This window comes from Myxine glutinosa, chromosome 4 (assembly GCF_964187855.1).
Source record: "Myxine glutinosa chromosome 4, kmMyxGlut1.1, whole genome shotgun sequence".
Lineage (NCBI taxonomy): Eukaryota > Metazoa > Chordata > Myxini > Myxiniformes > Myxinidae > Myxine > Myxine glutinosa.
Window position 1 is genome coordinate 15,975,799 of NC_136264.1, and position 6,122 is coordinate 15,981,920.

A 6,122-nucleotide genomic window follows, 5' to 3' on the forward strand; every position below is an offset into this window, starting at 1 on the left:
GGGAACAGGAAAGAGAAGGGGGTACCAACAGTGGAGTTGAAGGTCAATATTGTTATGTCTGGGGGGTAAAGGAATATCTAGAGCCAGGTAGATCTGTATAGGTAACATGCTTCGACTGTCACGATAGGGAATCTACCCTGTAATAAGTTCTGTGTTTTAGGCGGTTTGTTGGGGAAGTGTATAGCTGTGAACATAGAAGGATGTTCGGGTGTTAAATAGTTGGAGGGAATAAGATAACACCCCTGTGTGTCAGACCTGGTAATCATTCCTTTGTCCCTTATGGCAACACACACATATAAACACTTAGATAGGTCCTTAGTGCACACATTAATTAGTTCCCTTCCCTTACAATGACTTTGGAAGAAGACCGGCAGGAAGCCAGATCGGGGCACCGCCGGATGGCCGCCGCCAGCCGCACCACCAGCTGGCCTAGCAACATCGCAAGAGACGAGCTGTAACCACACCACAGAGAACGTGTGATTGGTTGGCGCGGAAGGCACGAACCTCCAGCCAATCAGGGCGGGAGGTGCGAAGACGCAACTGAGAAGGGGGTTGTTCATTGGAGGGAAGGTGATAGAAGGTTCGGTGGACGGCGGGAAGCTACGAGGCGCTGATTGGGGGGCACGCCAGCGCTGACATCACACGCAAGGTGATAAAAGAACGGGATGACATTTTCTCTCTCTCTTTGTCTCTCTTGGCTCTCTTCATGCTGGACCCCTTCGTATTGGAGATCTCTCTGTGCTTGAAGACCTTCCCCTTCTTCGCTTGTCTCTGGTCTTCATTGGCTCTTCCTTCTCGCGTGCTGGACCTTAGTGCGTCATGCTGGGTGACGTTAGTTCTTCGTGGTGCAAGGAGCGGGATCCGGTGCTGTTGGTACTGGAGCGAGCGACCTCGTGGTGTGCTGCGGAGCGAGTCGCATCGAGGCCGGGTGGAGCGTGCAAGTGAGGAGGCTGAGGTTTCTTCATGCTTGGAGCTTGGAGCCTGACGGACCGCATTGGACGACGGACAGATAAGGATGCACCACATTTCCCCAGTACGCGACAGACATTAATTTTATTAATTCAGTCCTTTGTTCGTTTCTGAAGTGAGGTGTGCGGGATCCCGATTTAGGATCATTATTAGATTTATCATCGCGTTTCCTTGTCCCGACCTTTATTTAAAATAAACCCTTGCATTAATTTCCATTCCTTGTTAAACCCGTGTTCGTTTGAGTTAATTCCCTCTACAGGTACGTCCTTTTGCCACTTCTTCCTCTTCCCTTCGTTCTCCTGTGCTGTGATAGCAAAATCCGTGTTTGGTCGTCGCCTCCATTAAAGCCGTTCGGTCATCCGCGGTCCCTGGTGTTAACCTTGAGGGATTCGCACAACAATATGTAGAGGGAGAGTTGAACAAACAACGCGTGTGGGGAGGAATGGAGGATAAGAGAGGATGCATGGGGTGGACAAGATGGATACAGAAGGAAACTCGAAAGAGGAACAACTGGAAATTTTGAAGGAAGAGGGATGGGGTTGAGGGGGGGGGGGGGGGGGGATGTTCGCGAGGGTAGAAAAGATCATCGTTTTAAATTGGGGATGATCTGAGATGGTGGTGAACAGCTGTCTTGAAGAGCTGCGGGGAAGAATGAGATTGAAGAGGATGTGGAAGTTGGTTCCACAGGTGGGAAAAAAGAGGCACGGATGAGTGGAGGTGAGCAGTGTCCATTGATTTAAGTTGTCTCACCAGAATGGGGTTGACGGTGGACCGCATGTGCCCTGCAGACACCTTGGGTGAGGGTGGGGGTGGGGCACGGGAGGGAGTGCAAGGGTGAAGAAAGCACAGTAGGATCAGAAGGTGCAAGTCCAGAAAGGAGGTGGTGGCAGACAGAGACCACTGATCTGTCTGCGATGGTGAAGTGAAAGGCCTATAGACACCGCTTCAGTGTGGGAGCTTCCAATAATATTGAAGGCCTTGGTATCCATGGTGTCAAGCTCGGGATGAGAGCCTTGTAGGTGGATAGAAGTTCAAGTGTGCAAAGGAAGGACTTTGTATGACAGAGCATGCCCAGTCAGTGGCTGGCTTTGGAAGCCAAGTTTGAAATATGGCTTGCCCAAGAAAGATCATGGCTGATAGTGGGACCCTGGGATTTGAAAGACTGAACCTCCTCAAGAGGATTGTTAAGAAAGTAAATAGGAGGGGTGGGGTGATTTTTTTTTTCAAGATCTGAAGAAAGGGTAGAGGCTGCAGCCGACCTTTCTGGAGGATGAGGGATGTCACAGCAGAGGGTGAAGTCATCAGCAAATAGATAAAGAGGATTTTACAGTAAGTCAGAGAGATCATTGAGGAATATCATCCTGGAATATCATTTCATCCTGGAAATCAGCAAACATTACCGCTTTCCACAAAAAAGGTGCAAAAACAGATCCTTGCAACTACAGACCAATCAGCCTGCTCCCAATTATCAGCAAAGTCATGGAATCCATCATTGCTTCGGATATCAAATCCTTCCTCTTCTCCAATGGCTTGATCTCCGATCATCAATTTGGATTCAGACCAGGTCATTCTACTCTGGACATGCTGCTTCTGCTGTCTCAACAATGGACGGAGGTCCTCAATGCCAAACAGGAAATCAGAGCCGTCTCCCTTGACATATCACGTGCCTTCGATACGGTCTGGCACCCAGCTCTGCTCACCAAACTCTCCTCCTATGGTATCCATGGAAATCTCCATGCATGGCTTGTGGACTTCCTCTCTGGTCGCAGACAACGTGTGGCCCTGAATGGATTTCTCTCATCTCCCCTTCCTGTTCAGGCTGGAGTTCCCCAAGGCAGTGTTCTGGGCCCTGTGCTTTTTCTGGTCTTTATCAATGATCTCTCCAACTCTCTGGAAAATCCTCTCTATCTCTTTGCTGATGACTCCACTCTCTGCCGCTCCATTCCTCTTCCCTCAGATCGGCAGTCTGCAGCCTCCTCACTCTCTGAAGACCTGGACAAAATCACAGACTGGTCAAACAAGTGGAACATGTCTTTCAATCCTGACAAATCTCACACTCTTACTATGTCTCTCCGAAAAGATCGACTGGACAACCCTCCCATCTACTTTCTCAACAATCCTCTCCAAGAAGTTCTGCCGCTCAAGCTTTTGGGTCTCACTATCTGCCATGATCTTTCTTGGGAAAACCACATTTCCAAGCTGGCCTCCAAAGCCAGTCGCCGACTGGGCATCCTCCGTCGTGCGAAGTCCTTCCTCGGCACACCTGAGCTCCTCACCACATACAAGGCTTTCATCCGCAGCTCAATGGAATACTGTTCTCCCCTATGGGCCGGTACTCCTGCCTCACACCTAGCTCGGCTTCATGCTGTTGAAACCAAAGCTTTCAGAATCATTGGAATCTACCGTGATGAAGCTATCTCCGAGGGCCTTTCACTCACTCACCGCAGACAGGTAGGTGGTCTTTCTGTCTTCTACCGACTCCTCTCCGGCCTTGCTCGCCCAGCTCTCTCTGTGCTTTGTCCCCCAAATATTCCTTCAGGTCGCACAAGATCTGCCAGCAACCCTCTGATGGTTAAACTGCCGAAATCCCGGCTCTCTGCTCACCTTCACTCTTTCATTCCTCTTTTCTCCCGCCTCTGGAACAAACTCCCACACTCCCTTCAATCCCACTCCTGCCTCCAGGTCTTTAAAACAGCTGTTCACCACTATCTCTTATCTTTCCCCATCCAAACCCTTGATATTTTCTACCCCCACAAATTCACCCCAGATCCACCTTGTTTGAAATTCCAACTTCTTTCCTGGAAGTCCCGTCAGTGTCCATATATTTTATACCTCTCACAACCCCCCTTCCCATGCCTCCCCCCCCCCCCCCCACCCAAAGCCCTCTCCCTCCCACAGATCTCTCGATGTCCCTGCTCTCAGATGTTGTGTTTGTGTTCCTCCCCCTCTCGCCCCATCTTGTCTACTGCTCCCCATGTTATATGTTTTATGTGTCGGTTTGTCTTTCTGTGTGATTAATGTTAGCTCTTTCACGAGCCTCGATGTTGTATACCAAAAAAAAAAAAAAAATCAGGAAAAGGTCTGGGCCCAGTACAATGCCTTGGGGGCACTCCAGCCTTTACAGTGGGAGGAGATGAAAGGATTGTGTTGAGTGCCACAGTTGGCAATGGCATTATAGGAAGTCAGTAAGCCATGTGTGAAGTTGGTCTTGGATTCCACAAGCAGAGAGTTTGGAGAGTAAGGCTGGATGCCAGACTGTATAAAAAGCACAAGATATGTCCAGATAGACGGCCCTGATCTCATGTCTGACATTGAGGCCTCCATCCATTGTTGGGAGAGTTGAAGCAGCACGTTCAAGGTAGAGTGACCAGGTCTGAATCCAAATTGATGATTTGAGATGAGGTTGTTGGGGAAAAGGAATCATTTCATATCAAGAGTGATGATGGATTCCACCACCTTGTTGATGATTGGAAGTAATCTGATAGGTCTGTAGTTAAGGGGATCCGTTTTTGCTACTTTAATATAAATAAACATCGACTGTTTTAATATAATAAATATCTACTGCCTTAATACTCGTATAATAAACATCTCATATAATAAACATGTAATATAATAAACGTCTTGTATAATAAACATCTAATGTAATAAACATATAATGCAATAAACATGTGATATAATAAACATCTAATGTACTCAACATCTTGTATAATAAACATCTAATGCAATAAACATGTAATATAATAAACATCTAATGTAATCAACATCTTGTATAATCAACATCTAATGTAATAAACATGTAATATAATAAACATCTTGTATAATGAACATCTTGTATAATAAACATCGAATGTAATAAACATCGAATGTAATAAACATCGAATGTAATAAACATTGAATGTAATAAACATCTAATGTAATAAACATCTAATATAATAAACATCTCATGTAATAAACATCTAATGTAATAAACATCTAATGTAATAAACATCTAATGTAATAAACATCTAATGTAATAAAAATCTGATGTAATAAACATCTAATATAATAAACATCTAATGTAATAAACATCTAATATAATAAACATCTAATGCAATAAACATCTAATGCAATAAACATGTAATGTAATAAACATCGAATGTAATAAACATCTAATGTAACAAACATCTAATGCAATAAACATGTAATATAATAAACATCTAATGCAATAAATATGTAATATAATAAACATGTAATGTAAGCGACATCTTGTATAATGAAAATCTAATATAATAAACATCTAATGGAATAAACATCTAATGTAATAAACATCTAATGCAATAAACATGTAATATAATAAACATCTAATGTAATAAACATGTAATATAATAAACATCTTGTATAATGAACATCTTGTATAATAAACATCTAAAGTAATAAACATCTTGTATAATGAACATCTTGTATAATAAACATACAATGTAATAAACATCTAATGTAATAAACATCTCATATAATAAACATCTAATGTAATAAACATCTAATATAATCAACATCTAATGTAATAAACATCCAATGTAATAAACATCTAATATAATAAACGTCTAATGCAATACACATGTAATATAATAAACATCTAATGTAATAAACATGTAATATAATAAACATCTAATGTAATAAATATGTAAAATAATAAACATCTTGTATAATGAACATCTTGTATAATGAACATCTAATGTAATAAACATCAAATGTAATAAACATCTAATGTAATAAACATCTAATATAATAAACATCTCATGTAATAAACATCTAATGTAATCAACATCTTGTATCATAAACATCTAATGTAATAAACATCTAATATAATAAACATCTTGTATAATGAACATGTAATGTAATGCACATCTAATGTAATAAACATCTAATGTAATAAACATGTCACATAATAAACATCTTGTATAATGAATATGTAATGTAATAAACATCTCATGTAATAAACATCTAATGTAATAAACATCTAATGTAATAAGCATCTAATGTAATAAACATCTAATGTAATAAACATCTAATGTAATAAACATCTAATGTAATAAGCATCTAATGTAATAAACATCTAATATAATAAACATCTTGTATAATGAACATGTAATGTAATGCACATCTAATGTAATAAA